Here is a 15,673-nt window from a genome sequence, read left to right as displayed (position 1 = left end):
GAACACTTAGGTTAATGTGATATGTCACTCAAACAACTACAGTTACGTAACATTAGTTCCTTCATGCCTGACGTGGATGCACCACATATTGAGGCATTCACGTCTGCTGTGAGGTGTGATATACAAAAATTACGTGAATCTTCCACTACCAGTGATTTCTCCCACCCTAATCTCACACGCGCAGAAATCTCTGCTTTGAATGAGCTGGCCCATGACGGCGACATAACCATCAAGCCTACAGCAAAGACTTACCGGCTATGGAGAGGGCTCAGCCCGAGCCATTGTATAGGGTAGTGGTGGCGAACCTATGGCACGGGTGCCAGAGGCGGCACTCAGAGCCCTTTCTGTGGGCACTCGGGCCATTGCCCCAGCACACCAGACAAGACTCAAAGAATCTTCCTGCAGTTCCAAGCAGCTTAAAATATGCTGCTTTCAGTCATATTTTGATATTGACTTTGCTACTTGGGACGTAGGAAGAGGGAGAATTAGACAGGGTCAAATTATTTTTGGAGGACCTCCTGCGGGCCCCAGGATTCTCTGTGAACAGGGGGATACTGGAAAGAAGCTAAAATGATGAAAATTTTTCATCTTTCTACTGTGTTGCTGTCCTCAGGAACATGGAGCAATAAGTTCTGCTTTAATTTTTGGTTGGCACCTTGCGATAAATAAGCAGGGTTTTGGGTTACAGTTTGGGCACTCGGCCTCTAAAAGGTTTGCCATCACTGGTATAGGGGATAGGGAAAGGTGTCATTTATATATATAGGAGGAACTGTATACGGGACAGAGGGGGGTGGTGTAATTTATATATAGAGCAGCCACTGTATAGGAGATAGGGGGTGTGTAATGTGTATATATGGAGAAGCCACTGTATAAGAGACAGTCTCCAATGGATGTGTGTAGCGGTGTTGAGCGTTTGGATGGCGCGTCTATTGCTGTAAGAAGGAAGTAAGAAAGAAGTCCAGCATTTATGTGTCTGTGGCGCTGCGTGGTATTGCACGTCGAGCGCCATCCACAAGCACAGAGGTGCAACACCACGCAGAGCTACAGACACATAAATGCTGGACTTCTTTCTTACTTCCTTCTTACAACGATAGACGCGCCATCCAAACGCTCAAAACCGCTACACACATCCATTGGAGACTTACCTACAAGATAGATTCCTGCCACCCCGGAGAAAAGGATCGTATCTTGAGAGCGTGGAAGCAAAGGAACGCCGTTATTATACTACAGGTGCATCACAGAGTTGTGCCTGCCAGCACAACTCCGCCAGGTGAGCGGTTATATTTTTATTTATCATCCTACTATTGACAAAGGGTATTACACCATAGAAGCGCCCCTGTCTCTTTCTCCTACATTTCCAGACTGTATAAGGGACAGGGGTGTCATTTATATATAGAGGAAGTGTAGAGGCAACAGGCGGTGTAATTTATGTATAGATGCACTGCATAGAGGATGGGGTGTATAATTCATATATAGAGGCATGAATTTTTGCATGTCATGTTGTAGCTTAAACTTGAGTCTTTTCAAGCTACTTTTGCCATCACTAAATTTTGTTTTTATTATACACTAGTGGCGTAACAAGACACCAGTGAGCCCTGATGTGCACTTTGGTTTGGGGCCCCCATATGTCTAAAATTGCACTACCACCCACTCACTAATAACATGTCCCAGCAGTGTACCCCCTTCACTAATAACATGTCTCAGCAGTGGCCTCCCCTCACTAATAACATGTCCCAGTAGTGTCCTCCCTTCACTAACAACATGTCCCAGCAGTGGCCTACTTTCACGAACAACATTCCCCAGCAGTGGCCTCCCCTCACTAATAACATGTCCCTGCAGTGTACCAGCTTCACTAATAACATGTCCCAGCAGTGGCCTCCCCTCACTAATAACATGTCCCAGTAGTGTCCTCCCTTCACTAACAACATGTCCAAGCAGTGGCCTCCCTTCCCTAATAACATTTCCCAGCAGTGGCCTCCCCTCACTAATAACATGTACCCCCTTCACTAATAACATGTCCCAGCAGTGGCCTCCCCTCACTAATAACATGTCCCAGTAGTGTCCTCCCTTCACTAACAACATGTCCCAGCAGTGGCCTACTTTCACGAACAACATTCCCCAGCAGTGGCCTCCCCTCACTAATAACATGTCCCTGCAGTGTACCAGCTTCACTAATAACATGTCCCAGCAGTGGCCTCCCCTCACTAATAACATGTCCCAGTAGTGTCCTCCCCTCACTGACAACATGTCCCAGCAGTGGCCTCCCTTCCCTAATAACATTTCCCAGCAGTGGCCTCCCCTCACTAATAACATGTCCCAGCAGTGGCCTCCCCTCACTAATAACATGTCCCAGTAGTGTCCTCCCTTCACTAACAACATGTCCCAGCAGTGGCCTCCTTTCACTAATAACATTTCCCAGCAGCATCCTCCTTTCACTAATAACATGTCCCAGCGGTGGCCTCCACTCACTAATAACATGTCCCAGCAGCAGCCTCCCCTCACTAATAACATGTCCAGCAGCGGCCTCCCTTCACTAATAACATGCCCACCAGCGACTTCCCCTCACTAATAACATGTCCATCAGTGGCCTCCCCTCACTAATAACATGTACAGCAATGGCCTCCCCTCACTAATAACATGTCCAGCATCGACCTCCCCTCACTAATAACATGTCCAGCATCGACCTCCCTTCACTAATAACATGTCCAGCAGCGGCCTCCCCTCACTAATAACATGTCCAGCAGCGGCCTCCCCTCACTAATAACATGTCCAGCAGCGGCCTCCCCTCACTAATAACATTTCCAGAAGAAACCTCCCCTCACTAATAACATGTCCAGTAGCGGCCTCCACTCACTAATAACATGTCCAGCACTACATAAGGGGTGTGCCTTTAATCCCCACCCTTAATTTCTTGTATTTAGGACATAAGGTACAATAATGGATAAAAACGGTTAACCCTCTCTGGACTTTAGTTTCTTGTAGGGTCTCTAGCTGGATTGTAGCATTCCTCTTCTTCCAAAAAGGTTTTGCATTCAATAAAAATTACACATCGGTATCCATCGGAGAGTTGTGCAGAGAGAGGGGTGAACTTGGCCTCTCTACTGATGAATACCAAAAAACGTATATAGGATCAGTTGAACTCAACATCAAAAACAAGTCAATATTATATTATTATAAATTCATCTTTTTATTATACGACAAAAATAGACAATCCAAAAATTAAAAACATGATAAAACCACAATAACAACAACACATGAGGTGGTGGTCATAAGTCAACGACAGTATATTCCACAGTGGGATATTGCACCTAGGCACATGAGGATAATCACATAACAAATAATACCGGGTACTGACAATGCCCAAAACGGGGCATAGTATGACCTACAAGTGCCTAACAATAAAATTATAAATTACCAGGCCACCACCACAGCACCCCGACGCACGTTTCGCCATCGCTTCCTCAAGGGGGTGTGCTGTGGTCAGGCCCGAGTGAGGCATATATAGCAATAACGAAAACGCCCATAATTAAATTGGTCCTATGATAGTAGAACTTACCCAAGTGTGTATAGCGGCGCACATCCCGGCGCGAGCACACACATCCGGCCGCGGGAACTGCAGTTCCGGGAGACGAGGGCGCGCGTCACCGCGCGTCATCATGAACCGGAAGTGCAGACCCGCCGCCAGGATGCGCATGCGCACCGGAGAGGCGCGCACCACCCGGCCATCTTGGGTATTGGTAGGTCTGGGTCATGCCCTATCTGTATAAGCCATGCAAGTAGTGCAATAAAATGGCCAATAGTATGATTATATTTGTTTATAGCTCGCCTAGGCTGTTAAAATAAGTAAATGCTTATTAGTATTATCAACTGTAATATAAACAACATATATAGACAATGTGCAATAGATACCATATAGAATAAAAATTCATAAAAATTGGACCAGTATAATTGAAACTATACATACATAAAGTGGCACGTGTTATTCAAGTGAAAATTGTCATAATCATCATAATGTTGGTTATAATAATATAGATATGATTTTACTCTATTACTGAAAATGAGTAATTTCATGTTGTGCTAACATTGTGAAAGTGCAAGATCATTATATGTCATATATCCCAATAAAATCCCACCTTTATTAGGTATTAAAAATAATAAAGTGTCCTAAGATTGTTTGAGCGACTCGAAATTAGTGAAAGTGCTTGTGCCTGATTGATATAATGTAACTGTGGAGATATTGTTCAGGACTCGTGAGGGAGAGTAGATGATGCATACAGAATTTGCATCCTAATAAAGTGCTTGTGCCAGATATAATTTACGTAAAAATTCATAAAAGGAAAAATGTATTGTTAAAATGGTAAAAAACTTTATACAAAATTTATGTGTACGTGAAAGTGAATACAAAGCAATAAAGTGAAATATCTGAACTGATGGTGAAAAATAAAATGATGTGTCACCCAAACTGAATGTGTCAATAATTGTCCAGATATGTATGAATAGATAATTGATAGCAATAGTTGTTAGGTTAAGTATCGTGCTCAGTGCTTATAATGGCAGAAAATCATTTTAAGTTGTGTGTATATGCATAATAGCGGACACCCCCAAAAGAGAAGCAATGCGTTAAACGTATAGTCGTTCAAACCAGAAAAGTTGTAACAAAGCCATGCTCTTGAGATGTGCACAACGATGTCACCATACCAACCATTGCACCGCAAGCCTAAAACCAAAACACAAATACCACTATCATCAGACCAAACCTTAAAATCCACAATGGGTTCCATGTTATTGGGGAGTAATGCATATGCCTCACCCCAGACCAGAAATTAATGTTAAAATCAAGCTCAAAAATATTTAAAAATAAGAAACGACTCCGGGCTAAATTCACACAAAAGGGGAAAAGGATAATTTCTCATTTAAACCCGATGGGTGTGTGGTAGCCAGTTTGACTATCCATTTTAACTCGATTCTTTCGAGTTTTCTGAAGGTGTCACCTCCACGAGCTCCAGGGATAATTTTGTCGATACCGTACCCTCTTAAATCTTGCCATCTACTGTTATGGTGTTCGAAAAAGTGCTTTGGTACGGGCTTCAATTTGGCTATCTTCTCAAAATCGTTAGGTAGAAGCTTACCGGCCGTTCGGATGTCTCTAATGTGCTCTTGAAAGCGGATTCTTAATTCACGTGTGGTCATCCCCACATATTTGAGTCCACATGGGCACTGGATGATGTATACTACTCCCGTAGTGCTACAATTTATAAAATGCACAATGTTAAAAACACGGCCATCTTCAGAGTCTGAGAACGTTTTTGTTCTTTTAATATGAGGGCACACCGAACAGTGTCCACAAGGGACTGATCCCCAATCAGGGCCCTTCGATCCAAAAATATACTTGTTCGGTTTTGGAGGTGTGTAATGGCTCCTTACCAGAGTATTTCCAATTGTATCGGCTCGTCTCGAGATTGTTTGAGGTTTGTCCGCCAGATGCCTTTTCACCTCTGGATCTGAAAGGAGAATCGGCCAGTATCGTTCAAAGATGTCATTCATCTCCTTCCATTGCGCATTATAAGGGGTAATAATTTGTACCTTATTTTCCTGTATGTTCTTACGTCGTTGTACGAATAAAGATTTCCGGTCGGTTGATTTGGCTCTCATATAACCCTTGTGTATGTCAGAATCCCGATATCCCCTCTGTTTGAAGCGAGATCCCAAGGTCCGTGATTCCTCCTCAAACGTGTCTATCGTATCACAAATTCGCCGTGCCCTCAAAAATTGCCCTCTGGGAATAGAACGAATTGTGTGAGGGGGATGAAAAGACTTTGCATGCAGCAAGGCGTTTACCGAGGTTTCTTTTCGGTACACAGTTGTATTCAAACGCCCATCAAGTCGAAGATCAATCTGGATGTCCAAAAACTCCATGTGCTCTTGATTGATGTTACTCGTCAGTCTAATGTTGAGGTCATTACAGTTAAGGTCTATCAGAAACTGATCTAGATCAGCCCTTGATCCTTGGCAAATGAACAGGACATCATCGATAAATCTCATCCATGATATCACATGGCCTGATGTCCTGTCCATGGCCTCCTGTACCTCGTTCCTTTCCCAAAGGCCGAGGAAAAGGTTTGCGTACGAGGGGGCACACGTGGCCCCCATCGCCGTTCCCCTTGTCTGCACATAAAATCTCTCCTTAAAGAGAAAATAATTATGGTCCAGGATGAACCTCATTAACGTCACCAGGAGTGTTCGTAAATCCTCATCCAAATCTCGGACCCCCAGGAAAAATTTCACTGCTGCAATGCCCAAGTCATGGTTGATACACGTATATAATCCCTCCACATCACAGGACACCAGAAACATGTCTGGTTCCAGTGTCACGTCTTCAAGGCGTTTTAAAACATCCGTGGAGTCACGGACATATGATGGCAATTCTTCTACGCAAGGGCGCAGGTAGAAATCAACAAAACGGCATGTAGGCTCACATAAGCTGCCACAGCCGGACACAATGGGACGACCTGGTGGTACCTTGGCGTTCTTGTGTACTTTAGGTAAAAAGTACAAGGTAGGTATAATCGGTGAATCTACCTCCAGACCTCTGCGTATTCTGATCGGAATAATTTGTCTTGCTAAAGCATCATCTAATATATGGATCAATTCTCCACTGAATACTTCCGTAGGATTGCTCGACAGCTGTTTATAGCAATCCTGTTGTTTAAGTTGTCTAAACGCCTCTGCCTCATACATTTCAATTGGCCATACCACCACGTGGTCTCTCTACTGTCTGAGGCAAGCAATAGAAAGATGCCATCGGTCCAAATGGTCCAATAATCATATATTTTGTCATGTATTATGTTATGTAATCAATTGAGGTACCAATTTCTAGCTTTAACTTAATTTATTTAGTTTTGAGTTTGTGGAACCATACGGGACTTGTTTTCTAGCGTCAGTATTTATATTCCATGCAGTGGGAAGCTGTGAAAAAAATCCATTAAAATTGCAGTGGGAAGCTGGAAATAAATCCATTAAAATTGACAAAAAAAACAGTTGTGCCCTTTTCTAATAGTCTTTGATGGACAATCCATACACATACTTCAGCTGCTGCAGTACGTTATTTTATCCATCTCATGTGTTATAGAACCCCATATTAAACATCAGAGCTTCTGCAGAACCTCCTGATGCAGAAGCAATTAAGAGAAGCCAGTGGTTACTGGAGGCCACTATAGAAATAGGGTATTTAAGTCTATGACCGAGCACAAGGAAGTATGCATATCTCATAAGAAGAGCAAGCCAACAGGTCTATCGCAAGAACAAATAAAAACGGAGATGGGGGGCAGTATTCTCCTACCCAATGAGAAAGGCTGAAAGAGATTACTAGTTGCCATAATCCTAGGCAAAGGAGCCTGAAATAGTAATTTTACCCAGGATAGGAATCAAGGCACAAACTCCATACAGGGCATAACTACCTATAGAAAGGATCTTGTCAGAGAGAGCATGGCCCTACACCCAGAAGATGCAAATGGCTGTAGACTTCCCGGGCATAAATCCTGTTTGGTCATCATGTATTAAATCAGGAATAACACCATATAGTCTGTTAGCAAAGACTTTCACAATTAACTTCATGTCTACCCCTAGCAAGGATTAAGGTCAGTACTAAGACTCAGGAAGATCAGGGTCCTTTCCTGGCTTGGGGAGGACCATTATAATATCCCATAGAGGTAGAAAGTTTGCTCCACTCTTCTACAAAGACAATCTTCCCACAAAGACAAGATTCTTAAATATGCTCAAGATCACAAAATAACACATTATCTAATTCACTGCTATAAACAAAAAATATGGGATTTCACAGATATAATTCCAACTGGTCCTATAAGTCCTGGTTGCCCAGGATCCGACCGTTAATCTTCTGACTTTAGGGTTGGCCAGGACATATTCTTCTCATGTCTGACGCTAAACTGAGCTCCTCTCTGCACTCCAGCCCCCACCCTTGCATTTCAAGATGAGCTCACACACACAGACTTGGACTCCCGGACCCTGATAATCTAACCACATAGTTAGAACTCATCATCTCACAGCACTAGAGGAATCATGAAGATTCTGTTTAGAGAGCCCCTGCTCATAGGATGTTCAAAATCTCACTATCCCTATTTAATATGTTACTGACCTAAGGGCTTCAATATGGGGATGATCTATGCCTATTATAGCTAGTTGGTGATCTGTTCGTGTGCTTCTGTTGCACCAAGAATTTTTTTAGCTTTCACTTTTTGTACTATATGTGCCTTTAGTGCCTCCTACAGTTCCAACCACTAACTGCTTCCCCCCATAGTGGCAAATCTGCCTTCTTTATCCTGTACTTGCTCCTGAAGGGCCTGTAAAAAGAGCTTTATGTGCCACAGTTTTCACACATCTCTGACGTAGGTCTTTAGATTAAATTAGGCTTTATATAGGGCCTCCCTTGAATATGGAGGTGGCATGTATATAGCCACAATGATCATTTCAACCCTTTGAATGGTACAGTAAATAGTAAAAAATCTACCGTCAGGTATAATAAAGTGGAGATGCTGAAATGGGATACTGCAGTGAATAAGTACACCTACCCCTCCTGTGTGGGTTGTATACACAGTATGATAATGTTCTAGACCAGCGGTTCTCAGCCTGTGGGTCGCAACCCCGGCGGGGGTCGAACGACCAAAACACAGGGGTTGAGATTCTATTAAGTATTTGCCGGAATTAAACATGTGTCATAAGAACTCACTGCTTGAGGACCTGTCGGCTGCTGTATACAGGGAAAGCTGGAGGACCTGTGTTGATGTCATCATCACATGAACCTCCGGCTTCTCCTCCATACAGACTCCCGTGGAACAGAACTGCTCTGCTCAGTAAGTAGAAACTGCAACTTGAAGCAGCAGGGGGACACACCAAAACTGGGGGCAAGAAGGGGGAAACTAGAACTGGGGCAGGAGGGAGGGGGTTGGCAAAACTGGGGGCAGCAGGGGGGACCAAAACTGGGGCAGGAGGGGGGGCACTACAACTGGGGCAGCAAATGGAGGAACCAGAACTGGAGGCAGCAGAGGAGGTCTATAACTGGGGGCAACAGAGGAGGTCTATAACTGGGGGTAGCAGGGGAGGTCTATAACTGGGGGCAGCAGGGGAGGGCAAGAACTGGGGGCAGGATGGAGCGGGAACTAGAACTAGGGGGCAGTATTATAGTAGTCATATTCTTGTACATAGGGGGCAGTATTATAGGAGTTATATTCTTGTACATAGGGGGCAGTATTATAGTAGTTATATTCTTGTACATAGGGGACAGTACTAAAGTAGTTATATTTATGTACATAGTGGCAGTATTATAGTAGTTATATTCCTGTACATAGGGGCAGTAGTATAGTAGTTATATTCTTGTACATAGGGGACAGTACTATAGTAGTTATATTCTTGTACATAGGGGCAGTATTATAGTAGTTATATTCTTGTACATAGAGACAGTATTATAGTAGTTATATTCATGTACATAGGGGGCAGTATTATAGCAGTTATATTCTTGTACATAGGGGGCAGTATTATAGTAGTTATATTCTTGTACATAGGGGGCAGTATTATAGTCGTTATATTCTTGGACATGGTTTGGGGTCACCGCAACATGGGGAACTGTATTGCGGGGTCACAGCATTAGAAAGGTTGAGAACCACTGTTCTAGACCATTAGAAGTCAGTCTCTGCTTCAGTGAAATGAGTCTAAGACAGACATACTACCATAGGTTGATACTGTTTGATTGCATTAAGCACGCCATATGATTTAGAGGAGCTCCTAAACCATATTTAATAAGACATTGTTGGGGTAGGATTTAAGATATCCTTTTTTAGTGTGCGTTGGCTGTGTTTCAAATCAATAAGCATGTGTGCACTTTGTAAGGAATAATTTAGACAACAGCTGATTTAAGCCTCACTCATGCTATCATTGCCTGGGGCAAATCTGCACTGTGCAAGCTTTATTTGTTCTATCATTCTATATAGAAAAATAACAAGGTTCCTAGATCTTGATTGGAGAGTTTCCCTGCTCTCGCACATTGACGTCAGGATAGTGTATTCCTTAGCTTCAAAACTTTTCTGTCTCTGCGCCATCTTGAGTTCATTATTTCTATTACAGTACATTTTAGGAAAATAAGATAAGTAGAAATGACAGGATTTGATCTATCAGCTAGGTTTACCTTAACTGTCCCCCCCCCCCTTAATTCCGGAATTTCTCTCAGCTACTCTTAGTCTAGAAGGACCTACAGATCTTCCCTTATGTGCTTCACTCTCCTCTTCACCAGTTGGATGACAGCAGACCCCTGTTGGGTGTGCCCCCATTTAGTGAACTTTCACATATGGGAATCAAATCTCTACTCTACCTTTTCCTACTCTGGGGGGGGGGGGCTGCTTGATATGTTTCAAGGGTGGTTGATCTCAGAGGGATATCTTCATTATGCAAATTTAGGTAACTTGAGTAAGGAGGTCTTTGGCTTGTCTAACTACTGACACCCATGATATTTGGTGGACTTGATGTGGGGGACCACACAACACACAATAAATAACAAGAGCAAAATCACAATCCCCAATATCATCCCCACTTAAAGAAAACCCTTTCAATCACCCAACCACAAAGTGAAGGATATAGCGTCCACTTCTGAGTTTCTCTTGAGTTCCCTGGACAGTCCTTCAATCTTTTCACGAGCATGGGTAATGGATCCATAGGGGGCGATGTTATCCGGGATGCACATGCAACAAGCCGCTCTCACCATCTTACAGACTCCTCCCTTCTCAGCATGTCCAAAGCCATGCTGTTCTGGAAAGCATCTCAGATATAATTCACAAATCTCTGTTGATTATAATACAAACCCAATCAACATCTTTGCTCATAGCTATCTGGGTTATAATGGATACTAGACCTGCCCATATCTGATTGTGGGCCTTGTATTCATCTGGGACCCCTCTTGGTGCTCCTACTGTTTCTATATAAACGTTGTCATCTGGGTGCTTCTCTAAGATCTTCAGAATCCTTTGGGATTCTCTACATTTACTTTATGTGTCTGATCAAACATCCTCTGGGATCACGAGGAAGGAATGCACAAACTTAATCACAACGCACTCACCTTCAGAGCCTCTAGGCCTGACCTGACTCTCCTATCTCCACAAATCCTGTACACATCAGACACTGCTAATACAGGGTTACCTGTGCTGTCAATGTCAAAGAAGGTCATTGTCTTGTTGCACCGACCGTAAGTAAAGTCTCCTACACTGGGGGGCATCCTGGTCTGCCCTATAGATACGGTAATAGTCATGGTTGGGGTGAAGAAGAGACCAGCTAGCAAGAAGAATAAGTAAGTTTGCAATAGAAAGCATGGAAGCATGCTGGCTTCCCTCTAGCTTCACAGACGTGGCACTGGTCAGCAGGACTTGGAAAGGACCATGGAGCGAGGCTCCACACTCTCTCTCTGGTCTCTTTACCACCACGTAGTCTCCAGGCTTCAGGTTATGCATCCTGAGGTCTCTGTCTGGATCTGATAAAGGAATCAGAAATACTTTTGCCAACTTTTTCCAAGGCCTGGCTCAACTGTATCAGCTATAGGGTCTATAGAAAGTAGGGGCTTAGTCTGGGTGCACAGCCAAAAAGTATATTCAAAGGGGGACAATCCCACCTTTCTGTTAAGGGTGGTCCTAACTGAATAGTGGGCAGCAGGAAGGCACTCGCGCCATGGTTTCCCTGTTTCTTCCATGGCCTCCCGGATCTCTAACTTAAGAGTGCCGTTTAGTCTTTCCATCCCACCACTAACTTGGGAAGGGTAAGGGGTGTGCAGGCATATAGGAATTTTGCTCCAGCTCACCTAGATCCACGGTAAGTTCTTTCCACAAGCACGGATCCTCCCAGCTGGAACAACTAACATCTATGGACATTGTAAATCTTTCTAATCATGTTCTTACGGGCAATCAAAGGTCAGTATTGAGTCTTAGCATGAATTTTGTCCCGACTAGGGGCTTTAATGCTTTTGATACCATGAGATATATTAATAAATTTGTTAGAGATCTTACCATAAGAAAATATTTTTATAATGTGAATGATGATATTTCTATCAAGGATCATAGTATAGTATCATAGTATATAAGGCTGGAAAAAGATGCAAGTCCATCAAGTCCAACCTTTAAGAATTAAATAAATGTTTTATCCCCATAACCCGTGATATTTTTTCTCTCCAGAAAGGCATCCAGGCCCCTCTTGAACATGTACATAGAGTCTGCCATAACAACCTCCTGCGGCAGAGAGTTCCATAGTCTCACTGCTCTTACAGTAAAGAACCTTTGTCTATGTTGATGGTAAAATCGCCTCTCCTCTAGACGTAGAGGATGCCCCCTTGTCCTGGTCACAGGCCTAGGTATAAAAAGATCTTTGGAGAGATCCTTGTACTGTCTATTCAGGTATTTGTACATTGTAATGAGGTCTCCCCCCAGTCGTCTTTTTTCTAAACTGAATAATCCCAAATTTTTTAATCTGTCAGTGTATTCTAGTTCCCCCATTCCCCTAATAATCCTGGTTGCTCTCCTCTGCACCCGTTCCAGCTCTACTATATCCTTTTTATACACTGGTGCCCAAAACTGTACACAATATTCCATGTGTGGTCTGACCAGGGATTTGTATAAGGGCAGAACTATGTCTTTATCATGAGAATCTATTCCTCCCTTGATACATCCCATAATTTTATTTGCTTTAGCAGCAGCCGCCTGGCTCTGGTCACTAAAATTAAGTTTACCATCCACCAATACCCCCAAGTCCTTTTCAGCTCCAGTTTTACTAAGTAATTGACCGTTTAGAACATAATTATACTTTTTGTTTCCATGGCCCAAGTGCATAACTTATTATACTTATTATGATATACTGTATATATTTCTAATGAATTTAGAACCAAGTAACTCTTAACACATTACAGTCTCAGGACACTAACTACATAAAAATAGGTAACCAAGGATCTTATTATATCAAAAATCCCACATTTTACCCCACCAAAGAGAGAACAGACTCAATGGGGCAGATTTACTTACCAGGTCCATTCGCGATCCAGCGGATCTGTGTGGAGCATTCGGGTCTTCTGGCGATTCACTAAGGTAGTTCCCCTGATGTCCACTAGGTGTTGCTGCTGCACTGAATTCCATCGGAGTGCACTGAAGTTCACCAAGCCAGGCCGTGTGCAGGTAAGCGCGTGTCAAGCGACACTTTTTTTTTTAAATGCGGCGGTTTCTCCGAATCCATCAGGTTTTCGTACGGCCACGCCCCCCCCCCATTTCCGATCGCATGCGCCAAAACCCGGGGCAATTCAGGTAAAATCGGCCTAAAACGGAAAAATTTGAGTAACCCGCCGGAAAAACGCGATTAGGGCCCTTAGTAAATGACCCCCAATGAGTTTGTTCCAGGAAGGTGTCAAAGGGAAATAAGAACATTAGGTGAAAATATCACTACAGATAATTCCAATCTTTCATACAATATGTCATACAAACAAAGAATGGCTTTCAAGGAAATATCCAGTTGGGATGATGTGGTAATCAAGATGTCAGACAAGGGGGGCTCGGTTGTATTCATGAATAAGAATGATTACATGGATCAGATCAGGCTCCTCTTGTCTGGAGCCTGATGGAGGGAGATCCCACACAGGTATTCTCTAACAAATTACTAGAAATCTGCAAGGAAGGAATCGCTTTGGGAGTGTTGAATGAAAAACAAATGGAAAGATTGATAGTCTTACATCCTATCACCCCTATCCTGCATGGACTCCCGAAAACACATAAAGGTGTATGCCCCCCACCCATGAGACCAATTGTCTCAGGCATTGGATCGATCAATGAGAATTTATGCGGGTGGTTGGACCATCATTTGCAGGTCCCCTAGTGCAAAGAATACCAGGTTTTCTGAAAGATAGTGGAGATGTACTGGGTGCAATGCATAATAAAATATGGCATGAGACGTTCACATGGGTTAGTTGCGATGTGGGGGCCCTTTACCCGTCAATCCCACATGACACAGCTTTGAAAGCTTTACAATTTCATCTTGAACATCATAGTTCGTATGACAATAATTTAAGTGCGTTCATAATGGAGGTCTGTAATTTCTTATTAAGACATCATTTATTCATGTTTGATTCAAGGTTTGTTTTTGCAGACACGGGGTGTAAGTATGGGGCAAAGTTCTCCCCCTCCTTGGCCAATCTAGTGTTTGGAATGAACTATAAAAACGAACTAATGTATCCATAGCGTCCATTATATAATGCCGTATTGCATAATGCTGAGTTACATATTGTCCCTTAAACACTACTATTGTATATTGAATTGTAACATCCTTAGCGTGTGTTTTTGTCCATAAATTTGCTTTTATACTTTAGCTAATGTCTTTTGTATGCCCATATATGTTTACGTCTTATTTATCTACATATCGCCTTGTTTTTTTAATAAGATCTTAACCGTAGTTTTTTTTATTATTATTATTTTTTTTTATTTAGTGACTTGGCAAATCGGTTTCCATCGTTGGACCAAGTGGAGGCGGCGGCCCACAAGAAGTTATTCAGAAGTATCATATACATACTTGTGAAAGGCCGGAATTGCCCGCATCTGCTTTTCTGCAATTAGTATTATTAATAGAGGATCGCGAGGCTGCCGTGTTGAACGTGGGATCACATGATGAGACCATGTGATCGGGGACCCGAGAATAGCGTCGGGACAATGGACTATTCAGCTCCGCTAAACAACTATGAAAGTTCTCACCTTCAAATGTTATATTATTCCGCAGATAGCAGTGAATGTTATGCCAGTACACTTAAATTTTAAAGCTTATGTACATAAATGTGAATATTCAATTTGTCAAAGTGCTATACTATGATTGCATTATATTGGTCAAGGCTGTCGGGAGGGGAGTGGCTGACTAACTCAGCGGGGATATTTGAACCGGCTGATTAGTCACACTCAGTAGTCATGAAGCACTTAGGTGTGCTAGAAACTCGTTGAGAAGCCTGACCGTTCCACCTGTATTTTACCTGTTGCATGCCATGAAGTACTAAATAAAGGCAGTTTTATTCTGCACAAAAGCTTGATCCAGAAGTGTTTCTTAAGGGGTGGGCAGGGCCTGTTCTACACCCAGGAGGGACAAGGCTTCAGGTCTTTACCTGTCCAGTGAAGTAGGTTCTGCGACCAGACTCTGTGGTCTCTGGAAATCCAAACCTGCAGAAAAAATCTCACTCACCAACTTCTTGGCTGCAGCTCTGGCAGTAGCCTTGGTCAAGGGAAAAGCTTCTGGCCACCCTGGAAAGAGATCAATGCACACAAGCATGTATTCCTACGAACCACGTTTTGGTAGCTGGATAAAATCCAAATGCAGTCTCTGGAAGGGATACAGTGGCTTCAGTGTCACCTTCTGTGGGGTCTTTACCACCTTACCGGGTCATGGCAGGCACAGACTATAAAGGCTTTCACTAGTCTAGTGACAAGGGTAGCAATGCCCAGGGCAAAGCACTGGCAGTTTATGAGCACTAGCATCGCCATTTTGGATGTGTGTGTGTCCATGGGCTACTTGACTTACTGTCGAGTGCAGGGCTCCGGCCAGGCACACCCTCTATCCCAGCATCCAGGTCCAACGGCATCTGGGCTCTTGCTTTCCTCCACACTCC

At 43.2% G+C, this 15,673-nt stretch overlaps 1 long non-coding RNA gene across 3 annotated transcripts in view; it reads left to right on the top strand.

The window, feature by feature from the left end:
- The window catches only part of LOC140118736 (uncharacterized), a 150,615-nt gene extending 135,543 nt beyond the window's left edge, over window positions 1–15,072 (top strand). For 2 of the 3 annotated variants that reach the window (XR_011853246.1, XR_011853245.1), the window contains one exon: window positions 14,513–15,072. This is a non-coding gene — a long non-coding RNA (uncharacterized lncRNA). Of the gene's footprint in view, window positions 1–12,224; window positions 12,413–14,512 lie in introns of those variants that run through there. The other variant, XR_011853248.1, reaches the window with a different exon arrangement.
- Window positions 15,073–15,673: the final 601 nt, after the last annotated feature.

The sequence above is a fragment of the Engystomops pustulosus genome, chromosome 2 (genome assembly GCF_040894005.1).
Source record: "Engystomops pustulosus chromosome 2, aEngPut4.maternal, whole genome shotgun sequence".
In the NCBI taxonomy this organism is placed as follows: Eukaryota; Metazoa; Chordata; class Amphibia; order Anura; family Leptodactylidae; genus Engystomops; species Engystomops pustulosus.
The sequence above is the reverse complement of the archived record's forward strand: the minus strand, read 5'-3'. Positions and strand labels throughout refer to the sequence as shown.